This window comes from Oryza glaberrima, chromosome 11 (genome assembly GCF_000147395.1).
Source record: "Oryza glaberrima chromosome 11, OglaRS2, whole genome shotgun sequence".
Taxonomy (NCBI): Eukaryota; Viridiplantae; Streptophyta; class Magnoliopsida; order Poales; family Poaceae; genus Oryza; species Oryza glaberrima.
In genome coordinates, this window is record NC_068336.1 from 16,750,798 (window position 1) to 16,770,747 (window position 19,950).

A 19,950-nucleotide genomic window follows, 5' to 3' on the forward strand; every position below is an offset into this window, starting at 1 on the left:
TATAAACTTTTGAAAATGTTCATATTATGTCTCTAGCTAGGCTTGTTTCTTGCAGTACAAGGGGAAGCAATAACATTGGGAAGAGAGAAGAAGGGGGTAGGGATCCGAGCATGTGGAGTGCAACAGAAGGCAGCGGGGATGGAGGTAGGGTTGAAAGTGATTCGGATAATTTTTGTTCGACCGGACCTTTTTTTTGGATATGGATAGTTTCGTTCGGGTATAGTATTTTTCATTAGATATCCGAGTTATACCTCAGGTCTTATGGCCATTCAGCCCAACCCAACGAGGCAAAGAGGCAGCCCAGCCCAAGTACATGATGTAACAAAAAAAACAACCCTCCCCCCAAAAAAAAACTCTAGCCCGCCGCCGGAGCACCGCCGCCTGAGCTTGCCGCATGCCGTCGGAGCGTCAGATCCGTCGCCCCCACCGCCTACAGTCGTCGCTAGCGCCGGATTGGTCGCCCCCGCCGCCCTTCATCGTTGTCGGCGGCAGATCCATTGCCCCCGCTGGCCCCAGTCGTCATGGGTGCCGGATCGGCTGCCCCCGCTGCCTGCAGTCGTTGCCGGCGCCGCATCCACCGGCCCCGCCGCCCGCAGTCCACACGACGCCGGATCGGCTACCCCACCACTCGTTGTTGTCGCCAGAGCCGCATCTGCCGTCCCCACCATCCATCGTCCCCTACTAATTTTCTTTTGATTTTTTCTCCATCCAAGTTTGATTGAACTATATAAAATTTAAATTTTTAAATATAAGAAATTCAAATAATTTTTTGGATAGTAAATAATTTCAAATGAAAAAAATGTCAACAACAGAGTTGTATAACGCATCAAGATCTACCACTTTTATTTTAGTCATTTTTCTATATGACTTTGTATTTTTCTATATGACTTTGTTTCAACAGTTTGAATTTGAATTTCAAAATATGATAACTTCAAACAATATGTTCAAATACTAAATGATTTCAACTGAAAAAGTCATTAACAACAAAGTTGTATAACTCATCAAGATCTACAACTTTTATTTTGGTCATTTCTTAATCCAAAAAAGTGATAGTAACATTGTTAACAAAATTTACATATCTCTATTATAGTTTATAAAACAATATGAGAGATATGTAAATTTTATAAACAATATTACTGTCACTTTGTTGGATGAAGAAATGACCAAAATAAAAATTCTATGTCTTCATGAGTTCTACATCTTTTATGTTCATGACTTTTTCAACTGAAATTATTTACTTCTTCAAAATATTATTTGAAGTTTTGAAATTCAAATTTTTAATTGATAAAACAAAGTCACAAGAAAAATGGCTAAAATAATAGCAGTAAGAACACAATAACATGATAGAGCGTGATTTTAGAAACATTTAGAAAAAAGAATCATTTAATTTGGAGTTCATATGAGTGAGATAAATCAGTTTCAAAATTTTAAATTTTATTTTCGCATGCGGCTCAATAAGACATGCATATGGAAAAAATCAATTTTCCCATGCGGTCCTCTTGAAAGACCGCATGGGAAAATAGATTTTTTTCCACCTCTTAAAAGGCCCGCATGGGAAATTGATTTTTTCCATACGGGTGTCTTAAGGAGCCGTACGCGAAAATGCCGTTGGGGCAAGCGGCCGCCGCCGAGGCAAGCCAATGTCGTTGCCGTCAGAGGCGCACCCCACCGACGAGGACATCCTGCGGACGTCCTCCGCATTGCCAACGGTAACACCTCGTCCATCCTCTCGACAAGCTCGTCAGCGTGTGTTATGTGTCACCTCTATTAGATAACAATAATGAAGTTATATTTCTTCGCTGATTTGTGATGCTTAGTTTGAGGAGTTTTTATGTTCCAATTGATATTCGTCACCGTGTTCGTTTTGCTTTGTATTCGCTTCATGTCTGTATTCGATAATATTCGATTCTGTTTTCATATTCGGGTTTCCGATTCCGATTTCGAAAAAAAATATGAAAACAAATATGATATAGCAAGTTTCTGACCGTATTCAATCCGTTTTCATCTCTAGATGAAGGGAGTCCATGGGGAGGAGTGACCTAACATTTTGAAACATGTTAAAGACAAAAAAAAAAAAAACTCGTGGAATCCCATTAGTTTTTTTTTTTGACTGAAGAATCCCATTAGTTTAAAGAAATAATGACAATGCAACATGTTATCTTCCTTTATTTTATGATTGTTGGCGGTCATATTGGGGTTTTAGCGACCGCCAATTGGTTGCTCCTATATACCAAGCTACTAACCCGGTCTCTCACTTCATGAGCACGATAGTAAATGTGATATAAATCAATATGCATGGTCCCGTTGTATGTCATGGTTAGCAATATATTGTGATTTATTATGCATGGTTTTGCATTATTTTTCCTTTGGACGGTTAACCCACTAGGCTGGTAGAGACATGTATGCGAGAAAGCATTTATCAGTGCTCCTATGTCAAACAAAAATCACTGATGATGGTATGTGCAAGGAGAAAATTGCTATTGATCAATATCAAGATGACAATATATACCCTAATTGCTGTACACGCCACGGGTAGAGTATGGCTGGAAAATAATGTGTCATTTGTAGATGCTGTGCGAGGCAACCAACCGGCTTGAAGCATCAAGAGATCTTCTCTTCCTAGACTTTAGTTATTTCAAACTAAAAGGGCTAGAAGATAATGAAGATGTGGCAGCTATGCCTCTAAAGCTTTTCATCATCCATTCGATTAAACTAGTAGATTAATCTCGTATATTTAGTATTCCGTCCATCTACTTTTGATAGTTATATTTTATCTTGACACACAGACTAAGGATAAGTAATTTTACTTATCATCCATTTAAACATGCTACTAGTCATTCCTCGTAAACAAGCGATTCATTAATATTTATATTTCTCGATGCCCATGTAACCAATCTTGTGTGGAATAATGGGGAGTCATACATTAAATCTGAGAAAGTCATTAAGATGATAGGTTGTTGAATTGAAATATGCCTATCAAAAATAAAATTTTCAGATTTAGAAATATGACTATTAAAAGTAGATGAAGGGAGTAACATTCTTGCCAGTTTTAATTTTACAAATAGTTTCTTTAATTATTCTGTGTATATAGAGATGCTCTGAAGGTTTCAATGAAAGCTAGCTTGCAATCCATTTGACTTGAGATTATGAATAAGATTGGGTACAATTTCATTTACCCGATCCCTATTTGATTGACAACTAAAGCATCAACCGTTCATTTCTTTTGATTTGAAGAAAAACATTTCATAATCTTTTGAGACGTAATGGATCAGTATGTTGATGCAAAATTAAATGCTTTCATATATACATTAATTAATGTCAAACAAATGTTTGGAATAATATCTTATATATAAATTATATTGTATATATGTATGACTTTAAACTCTGTGTATGCGAATATGTATTTTTTTTAGAGGTATGTGAATATGTATTACTTTACATCCAAGTATAGATGACGGCAATGTGTACTCCATATGTCTTAGAACTCTGTGTATGCAGTGTTAAAGTTAATGCATGTGAACGTGGCTGTGAATTTGTAATGTAACTGTTGTGCATGTGAGTTGATAATAATTATTCCATTTTTTTTATAGAGGTGCACTGCTGCATAGCAGCTGGGTTTTAATTTTTTTAATTGCAAAAAGAGTTTTCACATGCGGCTGTCTTAATAAACAACATGTGAAATAATAAATTTTTTGGTGCCTTTTTTAATATATTCGGCTGTGTAAAGATTTTCCATGGTCGGTGGTTTTTGTCCATACCCAATTTCTACATGCCCTCAACTAGAAATCAGCTTAATTTCCACCTGTCTATATAAATGTTCTCTATACCCGTGATAGACATGTAAAAATGTGGATATTTTTGTCATATCCTATTGCCGTAACAATCATGATATCAAATGCAAGAAAACAACACAAAAACTTTAATCTCAAGAGACCCTCTCCTCTGCCACGAGTTGACTGATTAGCAATGGGAAGAACTTTATCATATAACCATGCATGCATGATTATTAAGTGTCCCTTTGCTACCCATTCAATGTGTTATTGTCATCTCAATTCCACTCGAAATTGTCTTGCAAATATCAAAACTTCTCTCTCTGAAACAGAGGTTCTCTCTGTGTATGTATGGGCAGGTTGCCACGACAGGAGCCAATTGATCGAGGTCGGCACACTGTTTGCAGTCCTTTTCGGTGACCCTGCCTTTGATGTGTGCAGTCTGCTCTCTCGTGAATACCACCCCATCCCAATTTAATTATTACCTAATATTTAAAGTTTTCTAAAAATAATCATTTGGCGAAATGAGTGACAAATAGAACGACAAAAACATTTGGCGAAAGATTTGGCCTACCACTAGTCAAAATACATGTAATTCAATTAAGACAAGAGTATTCTACGTGTTTTCAATGCTTGGAATTGTTTTATGATTGCGTCATTGTCATTATTTTTCAAGCATCATACTGTAATCTATTGAATGAGTGGAGCACATATTTTTAAGCATGAGCATTATCAAGATAGAGTTGCACAATAAGATATACATGAGTGGCTTAATAATTTGATGGTTTGCTATACCGGATGAGAAATATGTTATGCAACAACAGGGTGATCTCATCCATATAAAAGGATGGATCGCAACCGAAGGCAACTGCGTCTTCCCTAGGCGCTCCTTGGCAACGGACGCGATGGTTCCCAACCATCGCGTCTCCGGTTGCCACCCCTTCCCCATCTATATATTGTCCCGCATTGATCAATAAAGATTCCGCTCATTCATTCTCTACATTTTTGTGTGCAATTCTCTCTCTCACTCAATCCCTCTCGCTCAATCAATTCTATACACTTTCAACAAAATATTCAAAAAGGATGACAATGACACAATCATAAAGCAATTCCAAGCATTGAAAATATGTAGAATACCCTTGCCTTAATTGAATTATAGGTATTTTGACTAGTGGTAGGCCAAATTTTTCACCAAACGTTTTTGTCGTTCCATTTGTCACTCATTTTGCTTTGTTTACTACTCCCTCCATCCCAAAAAATATAAGGGATTTTGGGTGGATGCTGTATTTAGATTCGTAGTACTAGCATGTATCACATCCGCCTAAAATCCCTTATATTTTGGGACGGAGATAGTACGTGTATAGGTGACTGGTTACTTGTTGTATTATCATTTAGCTGATGTAATCAATCACTTCGCATCGCAGGGTTATTTTTTTCAATCATGTTTATATATGTGTTGAATAATTGCGGCAAGTACTGAAATTTAGTTTTATTAGGTTAGTACTTGAGGCCGAGCCTATCCTCTATTTCAATATTAATTTCTATTGGTTCAACTCAAGCAACATTTAAATGCGGATTAATTTCGGTTGGATACAAAGTGCCCTTAATTTACTTATGTGATGCATGTGTTGTGCCTTGGTCTCAGTACCCTTTACTAGTAAAGCCAATTACTAGCTCCAATTCATCTATAGCCAATATAATTGCTCATTCATACAATAGTTACATACAACACTGTTAATATATGGTCTCACCTGTCATACACACACTGTCTTGAAGTTCGTGCTACAGCTGGCTACAAATATGTAGCCCGCTACTCTTCTCTCTCATCGTTTATCTCATTAAAATATGTTTATAGCTGGCTAATAGCCTGCTATTATACCTGCTCTTATGTCATGATCAAATTAGGATAGCTAGAGTATAACCTTGTATATTATCTGAAAAAAATATTTTTTTACAAAAAGAAAGTCGGGAGCTTTAATTTAATTTTCATTTATTGCCTTAAAAATCAGTTTTATTATAACAACAACTGTGAAGATATTTTAGAAGTGGATGACAAATAATTTTAGATACAATTTTAGTTGTGTTTGGGTGACGAAGGCCTAGTTTTCTTTCTCAACTCCAAACTTCAACTACTTCAACTTGATCGTTTTCTGTTATTACGCTTTTCAAACTGTTAAATGATATGCTTTTGATAAAAAATTCTAAGTAAAAGTTATTTTATAAATTCAAATAAATCTATTTTGATTTTATAAAAATTAATACTTAATTAATTATGTATAATTCTTGTTTTACGGGCGTTGAAAATTTATCTCTCATTTCAAATGAGAGATCGAACAGGGCCAAAGACAAATGAGAGATCGAACAGGGCCAAAGACAGAAGACCAAAATCGCCTCAAAAGTAATTAATGATATAAAATAAGTCAAAAAAATGGGATTATAATCTACCAAGTGGGGCCTACTAGGCTACTACGATATAAAGCTATGGGGTCAAAAAAACTAGAGTCAATGCTTCACGAAAGAAAATGATATTAAAGGTGGAGTCAATGCCTTCTGGAGGTGGCTTTCGTTGCATAGTGATATTGTTGCATTCAAGTCCATGGCGTGCATCTTCTGGCACGGCACGGCACAGTATACTATACTTCATTACTCCATCTCATTGGAACGGCGTTTCGCAGCGTTCCAAGACGATCGGAAAAGTTGCAGACCAGCAGTACTACAGTGTCCGTTTGGTGGTGTTTAGATGAGGGGCTAAAGTTTTTGACGTTTCGTATCGGATACTTATATAAAATATCTTATAGTGTTTGGGTAATAATAAAAAAAATTATAGAATTCGTCGGTAAATCGCGAGACGAATTTATTAAACCTAATTAATCTGTCATTAGCAAATATTTATTGTAGCATTACATTATTAAATCATGAGTAATTATATGTAAATTAGTCGCAATCTGTACAGTTAGTTAATTTTTAGCCTATATTTAATACTTCATGCAAGTATTCAAACATTCTATATGACATGGCCTTAAAATTTCATGTGATAACTAAACAGGGCCTTATAGTCATTGTAGTCCAGCTGCCTCACCTACCCCAACGACCTCTCAAGATGTTCTTGTGTATAGAATACTAGTACTGTTCAATTCCTAATTACATTTGTTAAATATACTAGCTTGCTGTGTCATCGAGACAAGCCGATCAGAGTCGGGAAATGCAAAATTAATGTTGATCAAGAAGAGTATGAACAAAAGGAATTCATTACAAATTGCAGTAAAAATGTTGACGTTTCAGAATGCAAAATGTTATTTGTGTCGAATGTAACCAAATAAGTTTAAACTTGAACTATTATTTTTTTAGGTACTATTATTATTTTTTTAGTTACACAGAAAAGAAATATCCCATACCACACACCCGTAAATGTTTTCTATAACACATATATATATATATATAAAATATTCGTGGACACTCTACTACCTATGCTTTCCTAATTGTGACCACTACATGCAAACATACCATCACACCTGTATGTCCTACTCATATACCCATGAGTCTCACGTACCCTAAATCCTATATTCACACAAATAGATGAAGATCGACCAACGGTGACGGCGGCGACAGCTCCGGCCGGAGGGAGGGGGAGGGCAGTGGCGGCGGCGGCGCCCCCACCCCCGGCGGCAGAGGCACCCTGTGCTGTTCCCCTAACCGTAGGTTGGCCGAAGGTGGGTAGGGATGCGGATAGGGTGGTAGGCGTGTGACTGAGCCGCCTACGAAAATCATCGATTCCCTAAGACTTTGGCATATAGGCGGATGGTTTCCCGCCTAAAAAAAATTATTTTTGGCCGTCTAAAAAACTATTTTTCTAAGTAGTGATTGAAAGTGTAACCTCGTGTGTTTTTTTAATTAAGTGAATCAACTACTCCAAATAAAATTATATATCTTAACAAGAAGGATTACATTAATATCGAAAAACGCACAGAAGTAAACTAAGGCCATGTCAGTTTAATATTAATATAATCTAGATTATTGAGCCAGATTACTGTAAGCTGAATTATAATAAGCCAATATAGAATAAGCTGTGAGCTGTTTGTTTCTCTGGATTATAAGCTGTTTGTTAGCTGTTAGCCATCCAATAATCTAAAATAAACACCTTTAGAGTGGATTACTATATTATAGTAATCTGGTTTATAGATTATAATAATCTATCATAATAAACTATTTATTTATTTCAGCTAATAATTCAGATTATAATAATTCTAAGCTGAATCTAACAGTGCCCAAGACTAGTACTCGGCCTACCTTGTAAAAAGATCACAAAATTAATCGCACATAACATGCGCGTGACACGGTCGTGGAAGCCGCCTTATGATGTTGAAAACGACGAGTTATATTGAAGAGAAACCTAACTCTTCTGTCTCTCTCCCTATCTAATGCATGTGTATAAATCTCATTATGTGCATGCATCTAGTAGAGGCGCTAGTTATACATCATCCAACTGTCGATACAGTTTAGATTCGGATACTGTTTTCTGGCCGGCCGTTCAAGCTAGCCAACGCGCGACATCAATCTGCAACAAGAACAAAAGGCAGCGGAAAATCAACCCTCAAATTAAAAGGTCTCTGCAGAAAAGCTCGAAAATTAAAGAATCTAAAACCAAATTAACCGAGACATGAATATGTTATATATCAATGTATGCACTAGGTACATATATCCCGGTCACAGGAGATATCGACTTTTCAATGGACTGTTTCTGCTGAAATGAACTTGATACATTCGAAACAGGTCTGATCATATTAAATAAAGTTAATTGACTCTATTTAAACACTTACTCTTACTCACGAAAGAGACTAGTAAAACCTAGTACACGTACCGACATAAGAGACTGAGGGTTCACATCTTTTCACTGGGTGGTATATTGTTAATTATCACTATCAAACGTTAGCAGTATAAGAGCAAGTTTAATAATATACCCAGCTACTAGCTCTAAAAATTAACATATTATTTACAGCTAACTTAATACTTCCTCCTTCCCAAAATAATCATCATATATGTTTTATACACCACAAGGCTAAGGATAATTTAAATCATATCAATCAAGACACGAGGCACACACTTTCCCACAATGCATGTATTGATTAAAACACTATGCCGATTACACTTTAGCATGCACACATTCTGCCATGATGTATTAATTGTATTATGATGAAATCTGTGTCCATGCGGTTATATGATAATTAATTTGAGAAGTTTTGAATTCTATTATATGATGATCAATTTGGGAATCCTATAATATAAGGCGTGGTCAAAGTTGACACGGTCTCCAAAACTAATCTTTAGCTTATAATTTCTCATATACTATAAGGTTTGTAGCAACAAAATTATAATTATATGAAAGTAAATTGAAATCTCAATCTAATGATATAGTAATTTTTAACCAATAAATTCATTTCATATTATACTAGATGTTGGTCAAATGTTTTAAAGGTTAAATCTTGAAATGTGTGCACGTCTTATATTTTGGGATGGAGGGAGTAATGCAATAGTTAACTATGGATACATACTACACCATTAGCTGTGTAGCACATGGTCTATTGACGCTTGTACTACAGCTAGCTATAAATCTGTAGCCCGTTTTTCCTCTCTCTCCTTCACAAAAGTATAAATATAAGATAGAATCTACTCAATACCATTGAGTTTATCGTATTTCTATAATCCACCACTGATTTTGTTAAGTTCCATAATATACCGTCGTGTTTTCTTCAACTTGTACTCTAAGCCATTGCCGTCACGAGCCGTTTTGCAGTGTTAATTTTCTCTGTACCCAATAACGGACATCCTGGAGGCGTCATCCCCAGCACCACAGAAAGCATCCGCCCGCCGCGCCTCCAACGCCGCCGGCCGGCCAGGCGCCACCGTCCGCAGCGCCGCTGTCCCCATCGTCACCGATCGCCCATCACGCCCCGACCGCCCCAATCATCGATGTCCTGGTGGCGTCGTCACCGGCGCTGCGGCAAGCTTAGCTTCTGCCTACCGCGCCTCCACCGCCGATGTCCTCATGGCGCCGCTGTCCCCATCGTCGCCGTCAGCAGCGCGGCGCCACAACCGTCCGCCCGCAGCATCTCCACCGCCACTTCCGTCCCCAATGCGACAGCAACCGGACGCGCGCCGTGCCTCCCAGGAGCTGGACACAGGGAATGGCTCCCTGGAGCTAGCTGTCGTTGATGACTGCATGTAGCTAGCCATGCCTGTTGCTATTGTTGCTCCCTCAATTGTGTATGAACTGTATGAACGTGTGTTGACTTTCTAGTTGGCTAATGCAATGAAATATTTTGGTATTAAACCGTATGGAGTTGGCTAATATACTAAATATTTTGGTATACACTCCTATATCTATAGGAGCTTAGTGTCATCCATCATGTTGAAAATTGTTTGATTGGATAGCTAAAATGAGCAAAATGTGTGATTTTTTTTCCTATCTAGTTGGCTGAAACCATTTCATGGTTTGCATACCTTTATGTGTGGTGTGGTTGCCTAAAAAACAACTAATTACCCGGTTGAATGAGTTAGGGGCAAATAGGTCTTTTCAAAGCACTAACGGAGGTTAATGGACAACTAGTGGATGGCGATGGCAGAGAGTAGAGGTTGAAGAAAATCCGGTGGTATATTGTGCATCTTAACAAAGTCAGTGGTAGATTATAGAAGTACGATAAGTTCAGCGGTACCGAGTGATTCTCTTTTTTTCAATGTAGAAACATATATAGCTCGGTTATATCATCTTATCTTATTCTACTGCTCTAGTACTCATTGCTATTCCCTGTGGTAATTGAGACATTACATTACAGTACAAGCAGTCATTAATAATTCCGTCTATCTCCCCAACTAACCTCAATTCGTGGTATAAATTCATCTCTAGCTACTGTAATGGACAGGATAATTAACTACATGCAGTACAAAGTACACTAGCTAGTTGAGCGCTCTAATAATGTTCAACCTGTGTTATTCCCGTCCTTTTCCAACTCAAGTTCCTCATTTTCCACATACACACTTCCCAAACTACTAAACGTGCTTTCTTTATAAAATATATATATGAAAGTTATTTAAAAAATTCACTTGAATCTATTTTTCAAAAAAGAAGCTAATAATTACTCCATCCGTCCCTAAATATTTGACGCCATTGACTTTTTTAAACATATTTGACCGTTCGTCTTATTCAAAAAATTTGAGTAATTATTAATTTTTTTTTCTATCATTTGATTCATTGTTAAGGGCCTGTTTGGTACAGCTCCAGCTCCAGCTCCACCCCTCCTGGAGCTGGAGCTCAACCAAACAATTTCAGCTCCACTAAAACTAGGAGTGGAGCTCTCTCACAAAATAAACTAGAGTTGTGGAGCTGGGTTTAGGCAGCTCCACAACTCCACTTCAGATCCAATTCCTGGAGCTAAATTTAGGAATCGGAGCTATACCAAACAAACCCAATATACTACTACTACTCAAGTTTTTAATAATATTTATAAAAATTTTTAAATAAGACGAACGGTCAAACAATTTAAAAAAGTCAACGGCGTCAAATATTTAGGGATGGAGGGAGTAATTATTTATGCACTAATGAGTTGTGCCCTTTTACAGGTCGGAGGGATTAGTTCCCAACGCTAGGGAAAAAAACACAACCTTGTTGAGCACTCTAGCTTAATTGCTCGAATGCTAAGTAATACGTCTAGAGAAAGCACAGTACATGAAACGACAATATACTCAATAGAATCATACGAAATTTAATTATAGTCAAGACTCCACAATTGACAGGCAAAAAGTGATCAGATCAAAGCCGACGTGAGAGGGATGCCTGGATTTTAGTATATATGCTCCAATAATATTCATTACAGGGTACACAGTTGAGCATTCTAGCTTAATTGCTCGAAGGCTAAGTAATACGTCCAGAGAACACATGAAAAGACAATATATTCAATAGCATCGTACTAAATTTCTTTATAGTCAAGACTCCACAATTGACTGGCAAAGTGATCGGACGTGAGAGGGATGCCTGGATATATTAGTATGCTCTAATAATATTCATTACAGGGTACATTAGTTGTGCACTCTAGCTTGGGATATATCCGGTGAAAACGAGCTAAATGTTAGAAACTCGTGAAAATTATACCTAAAAGTTTTATAAATTCATGAAAAAAAATATTAGAGATAGGTGTAGATATAACATACATTCTCACCAAATCTCAAGTTAAAACTCAACTTCGTTTAGAGTAAAAAAAACAAATTTCAGGTAAATAGTAACTCGATACTATTCATCTAAAATTTGTTTTTTTTTTCTGTTATACGAAGTTGAGTTTGGAGTTAAGATTTGGTGAATTTATTTTATATCTACACCTATCTCTAATAAGTTTTTCATTAATTTACAAAATTTTTAGGTATAATTTTCATGAGTTTCCAAAACCTAGCTTGTTTTAACCTGATATGTCCTCCTCTAACTTAATTGCTCGAAGGCTAAGTAAAATGTCTGGAGAACGCACATGAAAAGACAATATACTCAATAGAATCTTACGAAAATTAATTATAGTGAGGAGTCCACAATTGACACGCAAAGCGATCGGATAAAAGCCGACGTGAGAGGGATGGCTGGATTTGAGTATCTCAATCTTGCAGAAACACAAGGAGAATTATATTTTGGCAAAATTTAACACACGACAACCAAAATTATATTTGCTATAGGACATAAAAAAAATATGTATATGTTACGAAAACATGGAAACTAATTAGCTACTGTACACTAGACACATTGTTTTTATTATATCGTTTGCAGTGATCACCTGCATGTAAACTCATGCTTATAAAATGATGAATCAAAATTAAAAACTTAATGTTGCAGAAACATTGCATAAATTAGTTTAGGACGAAAGATATATAGCACCACGTATATATAAAAGGGAAAATAATTAATAAGTTACAAAATGTAAATCTTTGACATATAACTGCTGGTTATCTCGTTCAGCATTGACTTTATTTCTAGCATTCATATATACCTATACGGGTAGAAACTAAATCGAGAGCACTCGGGGTTATTTGGTTTGTTGCTTACTTTGCTGAGGCACATCTTAGTCATGCCACATCGATTTCACTGTCATAACTTATGCTTGCCATACTTTTTTATACTTTAGACTGTCTTAAAATATAACAACTTATAATTGGATGTGACATATTTTATTAGAACGAATCAGTTCAGATTTGTTGTATTATGATGTGTTTTATTTAGTCCTAGGCTACTGTATTTGAGCGAGACAAGTAGACCATGAGTCGGAAAATGCAAAATGTTGATCAGTTGCACAAAGAGTGAAAAAAAGAATTCATTAAACATTGCACTAAAATTTAGAATGCATGTACCCAAATAAATTTAAACTTCGACCATTAACATCTTTATAAAGTAAAAAAAAAAGCATACGAACGTATGCCCCTCACTACATAGTCGTAAATGCTATCTCTAACGTAAGTTAGGATACGAAGGACTTGTTTGGTAGCTAGCTTTTAAAATTCTAGAGAAGCTGGGAATATAGCTTGTAGTTTATTATTTTTTATTCTACAACTAAAATTTCTTACAATTTGAATAAAAGTTAGACCGTTTGGTAGAGCTTCTGATTCTGTGAAAAAACTGTAACTGCTAGAAACTCCTATAAACAGGTCCGAAGAGACCACGTGCAGACCACGTGCATATAATATTTACAGATACCCTACTACCTATGCTTCCCTAATTGTGATCACCACACACAAACATACCCACCACGCATGTCATACTCATGCCACGAAAGCACCCTCTAATTAACATGCACATGAATATGTGAAGACTAGTGCTAAATCTTTAGCTTAACTTTAATTTCTATATATTGAAAGTGCAACATCACGTGTGTTTTTTGTTAAAAAAATTTTAGTGAATCAACTACTCAAAATATCTTAACAAGAAGGATTACAACACCGAAAAACGCAAGGGAGTAAACAAGACTAGTATACTCCTACCTTGTAAAAAAGATCACAAAATTAGTCGCACATAACATGCGTGTAACACGCTCGTGGAGGGCCGCCTAATGATGTTGAGAACGACGAGTGATCGATATTGAAGAGAAACCTAACTCTTCTGTCTCTCCCTATCTAATGCATGTAAATCTCATCATGTGTTGTATGCATGTTGTAGAGCCGTAGAGGCTGCATCCTCCAACCGTCGATATACTGTAGTTTAGATTCGGATACTGTTTTCCGTCCGTTCAGGCGAGAGTTACACGAACCAACCATTAATTAATCGGGATTGCTATATGTCATTCAAATGAAATTATGGGGATGAAATCTTACAGATTTTAGACCATTGGATCCATGCCAAGATTCGTGCATCAGCTTCTCTCCTCCGACTCCGGCGGGCAAACCCTTCTTCTCCGGCGCCAGTGACACCCCAACTCCGGCAGGGAGCATACGGGTTAGGGTGAGGGTAGGAGGGGGGTTGGGGGAGGGGGAAGAGGCCGGGTTTTCTCGGGGCTTAGAGGGATGGCCGTGGGCGGGGGAGGACCGGCGGTGGGCGGTGGACTTCGGCGGGCGGCGAGGCAGCGGCGGCACTGCCAAAGCTGCGGGGATGGAGGAGGGCGGTGGGCCGGTGTCGGCGGTAGGGGCAAAGCAAGAGTGCGGTTAGGACGTGGCGGGCAGTGGTTGCGGATCCGGCGGCGGGGAGCTACCGGAGACAGGGAAGATGGCTGGAAGGGGACACCTCGCCGTCACCGCCATGAGGAGAAAGAGAGGAGGGAAAGGGGGAGAGGGTGGGGGCTCGCCGGCACCGTTGACTCTATCCGGCCAGCCGGCGAGGCGAGCGGCGGCGCGGTGGGGCGGTGGTGGCGGCAAGAAATTGCGCGAGGACGGGAGGAGGAGTTGTGGCGGCTATATGAACAGGGGAGGAGGAGACGAGTTATGGTATAGGGGGGTTTGCACGTATCTTCAAGTATATCCAATGGTTTAAAATTCGAATGAAAGGATGTGAGATTTTCTGTCACAAGATATATAGACAGCCACGAATCTAGCCGACGCGCGACTTCAATCTGCAACGAGAACAAAAGGCAGCGGAAAATCAACACGGAAATTAAAGGTCACTGCAGAAAAAACTTCAAAAACTAAAGAATCTAAAATCAAATTAACCGACATGCATGTGTTAACGGTGAAATTTGGTAAGCCCTAAGAGAATTATCACATCGCCAATAGTCGGATTCCTACTATATTCGGTTAGGGAAATTAATCTATTAAAGAAAACTTATCCAGAAGTGACCGAGTTGAAGGAGGATACGGCATGACAAGTTATCTATTAATTAGAAATAGTTTGTTAGTTTCCTTTTATGTTTAGGAAAGTGTACATGTTTAGTATCCTATAAGGACTTTATGTTTTCCTTTTATCTTTAGGAAAGTTTATTTCTTGTCCTACAAGGACTAGTATCTCTCCATGGGTATAAATATGTACACCCGGGGTCATTGTAATCTATCTCTACGATCAATATAATTCGGCGCATCACCACCTTTTAACTTTCTACTTTATTTTATCATCTGGCGGGACTTGGCACCTGACGCGGGGCTGCATCAGCTTTCGATCTCCGGCGAAGGGGTAAGTCCAATGTTCCGCTGGCTCAGGCAACTGACTTGTCTACGTCGGTGTCGTTCAAGGCTGCATCAGTACATTCGACCTCTTGGATTGCTCTGGTTTGGATGGTATATTTGCCTGCTTATTTATCATATGTCTTAGTTAATGTAGCCTTAGTATCCCAATTTAGCTCTATGGGTTGTCTCTCGCTTAAGGGTTTCTGCCGGTATCGGCTAAATTGTTTTACTAGATTAGATTACCTAAGGCATCTACCACCCTAAAATCAGTCAAGAGCTTGATTATCTAGATATTATGTATCTTTTCATACTTAGTGCTGCATCAGTTAAGTTTGATCTACTATGTCGTGTTTAGAACCATAATCCCTAGCCTGCTTTTTGACTGCCAATAAGGGTTTCATCAGGGTTTCAGCTGATGAGTTATCTGGATATTAAATCGGCTTACAAGGATTACCTACAAGTTGGATTTAGCTGTTGGCAACAAAGATTTCATTGTTTAGTCTAATCTTGTGGATTTTATGTCGTCCGATGTATTCTTTAACCTTCGGAACAATGCTTATTCTATCATGTCATTGTTAGCCGATTGGTTTCTACTGGATTATATTGTTGTTATATTATATTATCATCAGCCGATTGCCTTTATATTGGTATTTACATCAAGTGTCAGAATATACATTGGACATATGGCCGATAGCTCGAAACCCTATTGCTATCGGCTGGTATCGATATCGGCTGGAATTACTCCATCGACTTGTCAGCTGATTGGTTATTTGATCTACTGTCAGTTGCAGGATCAAACTGACTGGCAGCTGGCACCTCACCAAGATTTGGACCTGCACTGGAGCTAAGCGGATCTCTTAGGTCAGTCTGTGTTTTTCGCATCAACAATATGTACACCGATGTTATGCACTAGCTATATATCCAGGCATAGGAGATATCGACTTTTTACTGGACTGTTCCTGCTGAAATGAACTTGAAACATGTCTGACCATATCCCTTCTTTTCTATAAAGCTAAGGGCCTGTTCAGTTCGTGAAAAGAAAATTTTTGGGTGTCATATCGGATTTTTAACCAGATATCGGAAGGAGTTTTCGGACATGATTGAAAAAACTAATTTCATAACTCGCCTAGAAACCGCGAGACGTATCTTTTGAGCCTAATTAATCCGTCATTAGTGCATGTGGGTTACTGTAGCACTTATGGCAAATCATAGACTAATTAGGCTCAAAAGATTCGTTTCACGATTTCTACCCTAACTGTTCAATTAGTTTTTTCTTAATCTATATTTAATGCTCCATGCATGTGTAATTCGGTGTGACGTTTTTGGGAAAAAAATTTGGGAACTAAAACTAGGCCTAATGTCCACTAAACACCTAAACCTTAACATGCAAGCATATAGTAATTATATTTACAATTTTTTTTCATTCTAAAACTAAACATAGACATGCTAAATCATCATTCTCAAATCATTTTCATAATTTTTCGATCCAAATCATTTCATCATTTCTCCAATATCTAACATATATCCCACAGTAAAGTGTGGGATAGCATCTAGTTAAATAAAGTTAAGGGCCTCTTTGATTCATAGAAATGAAAAAAATGTAGGAATATGAAACACACATATTCTGACAGGAATGTAAGAGTAAAATAGAGAATTATAAAACATAGGAAAAACATAGGAATGATCATTTGATTGAGCTGCAAGGAAAAGCAGAAATCGAATGAGAGATAAACTCAAAGGATTTTTTCCAAGAGATTGGACTTCTTGCTAAATTTTCTCTAAAATTTCAATTAATCCTTTGAATCAAAGGGCTAAATAGGAAAAATTTATGTAGGATTTCGATTCTACGAAATTCCTCAAATTCTTTGAATCAAAGGGCCCTAAGTGGCTGTATTTAAACATACTGAAAGAGACTGGTAAGAGACACAGAGGGTTCAAGTGTTTTCACTGGGTAGTATATTGTTAATTATCACTATCAAATCTCAGCAGTATAATACTCGTTGCCTGTTCTCTGGGGTAATGGAGACATTACAGTACAAGCTACCTCCCCAACTAACCTTAATTCGTGGAATAAATTCATCTATAGCTACTGGACAGGTTAATTAACTGCATGCTAGTTAGGCCGAGTACAATAGAGACTACAAGCTAGTTAGGCCGAGTTTAGTTTTAAATTTTTTTCTTTAAACTTTCAGCTTTTTCATCTCATCAAAACTTTCCTACACACATAAACTTCTAATTTTTTCGTCACATTATTCCAATTTCAACTATACTTCCAATTTTGGCGTGAACTAATTAAACTCACCCTTAGAAAATTAAAAGCAAGGATAATAGTAGAGCTCACTTCTTACTATTAGCCCATCTTAAAATCAACATATATAATAAATTAGCTATAAGATTGGCTATAATTTTCTTCTCCTCTCTCTATCTCTCACTTATACATTTAATGTATTTGTCTTGTAGCTTGTGTTAAGCTAGCTTTTGCATGAGAGCCAACACCTTGATTTATTGTTATCTCTCTCCTCCACATAAGGTTATAGTAGCTTATAGCTCACTATTATACTTGCTCTAAGAGAAGGGAGAGAAGCAAAAAGAGCTACAGCGCGGACTCCAAAACATACGCTATGTGTGTATAGTATATATATTTATAAGTAACTATTATTATATTATTATATGAATAGACTATTAAATTAGCTATAGATGATTTAGAGCTAGTAGTTGGCTAAACTATTAAACTTGCTATAATAATATTCAACCTATGTTCTTCCCCCTCATTTTCCAACTCACGTCCCTCGTTTTCCACGTACACATTTCTCATATTACTAAATGGTGTGTTTTTTGAAAAAAAATATTTATCTGAAAGTTTATTTTAAAAATCATATTAATCCTTTTTTAAAAAAATAGCTAATACCTAATTAATTATGTGCTAATGAGTTACTCCATTTTACGGGTCGGAGGGATATATTAGTTCCCAACGCTAGGGAAAGAAACACAACCCTTGTTGAGCACTCTAGCTGAGCAGTCTAGTTTAATTGCATGAAGGCTAAGTAATACATCTAGACAAAGCACATGAAAAGACAATAGTACTACTCAATAGAATCGTACGAAATTTAATTATTGTGAAGAGTCCACAATTGACAGGCAAAGTAATATAGGTTTACTCGTCGTGGGAACGCTGGAAGATTAGGAGCGCCGTGTTAGCGATTTTTGCAAAAAAACATCTTGCGCTTTCGGTTAATTATGCATCGGTCCCCTCTGCTGTCCACTATCCGATCTCGCCGTGGGGTCGATCTGGCCATCCATGTGTCCCATTGTGTTGGCCCTTCCACACCCGTGCGATCATCGGATTATGGACGGATGGCCTGGATTTCGCGAACGGTACAATCCCTAGTTGGATCAAAGCCGACGTGAGAGGGAAACACAAGGAGCATTATATTTGGCAATATTAATTTATGACAACCAAAATTATATTTGTTATAGGACATAAAAAAATTGTATATATATGTTGCGAACAACATGGTAATTAATTAGCTACTGTACACCAGACACAATATTTTTATTATATCGTTTGCGATGATCACCTGCATACTCATTCTTATAAAATTATGAACCAAAATTAAAAACTTAATTTTGCAGAAACATTAAATAAAGTAGTCTACACTACTAGAGAAACGATCTTTACTGGGTCGACCCAAAACCACAATAGTCCCGGTTCCAAAAAAACCGGGACTAAAGATCATCTTTAGTCCTGGTTAAAAATCCCACAGCTATTTTATGATTTTTAATCCCGGTTGGTAACACCAACCTGAACTAAAAATCATCTTTAGTCCCGGTTCATCCCCTGTCAGTACGATGTCAGGGGGCCGAGGATCTTTAGTCCCGGTTGGTGTCACCAACCGGGACTAAAGATAATCTTTATAGTCCCGGTTGGTATTACTAACCGGGACTAAAGATCTAAAATTTAATACGTAGTATATAATCCCTCTTTCTCTCCTCCAAAATCGCAACAACATCCTCACACGTACAGATCCCTTCCCCTTCCTCACACTTATCCTCTTCCCTTCACCTTCCTCAAACTTATCCTCTCCTCCTCCCTCTCCTCCCCTTCCTCCACCCCTCTCCTCCCCTCTCCTCCCTTCCCATTCGGCCGGCGGCCGGCGGCCGGCGGCCCCGTGCCCAGCGGCGGCCATGGCGGGCGGCGGCCGGCGGGGCCGCGCCCGGCGGCAGCCATGGAGGGCGGCGGCTGAAGGTGCCGCGCGCGGCGGTGGCCGGCGGCGGCGCGCACAATGGCGGTGGGCAGGCGGGCAGGCGGCAGGAGGTGCCGCGCGCGGCGGCGGCCGGCGGGGGCGCTCCTGGCGGCGGCCGTGCCCTCTCATCTGCCGGCAGACGTTTTCCCTTTTTTTTTTTGATAATTTGTGATTGATTGAGATGTATAATTTTGTGATGGATTTGAGATGAATCTGTGATGTATTTGATTTCGGTGTATTTTTTAGGATTAGTGATGTATTTGATTTGCTTGTATTATTTTAGGATTTGTGATGTATTTGATTTGTGTGTATAAGAAACTTAA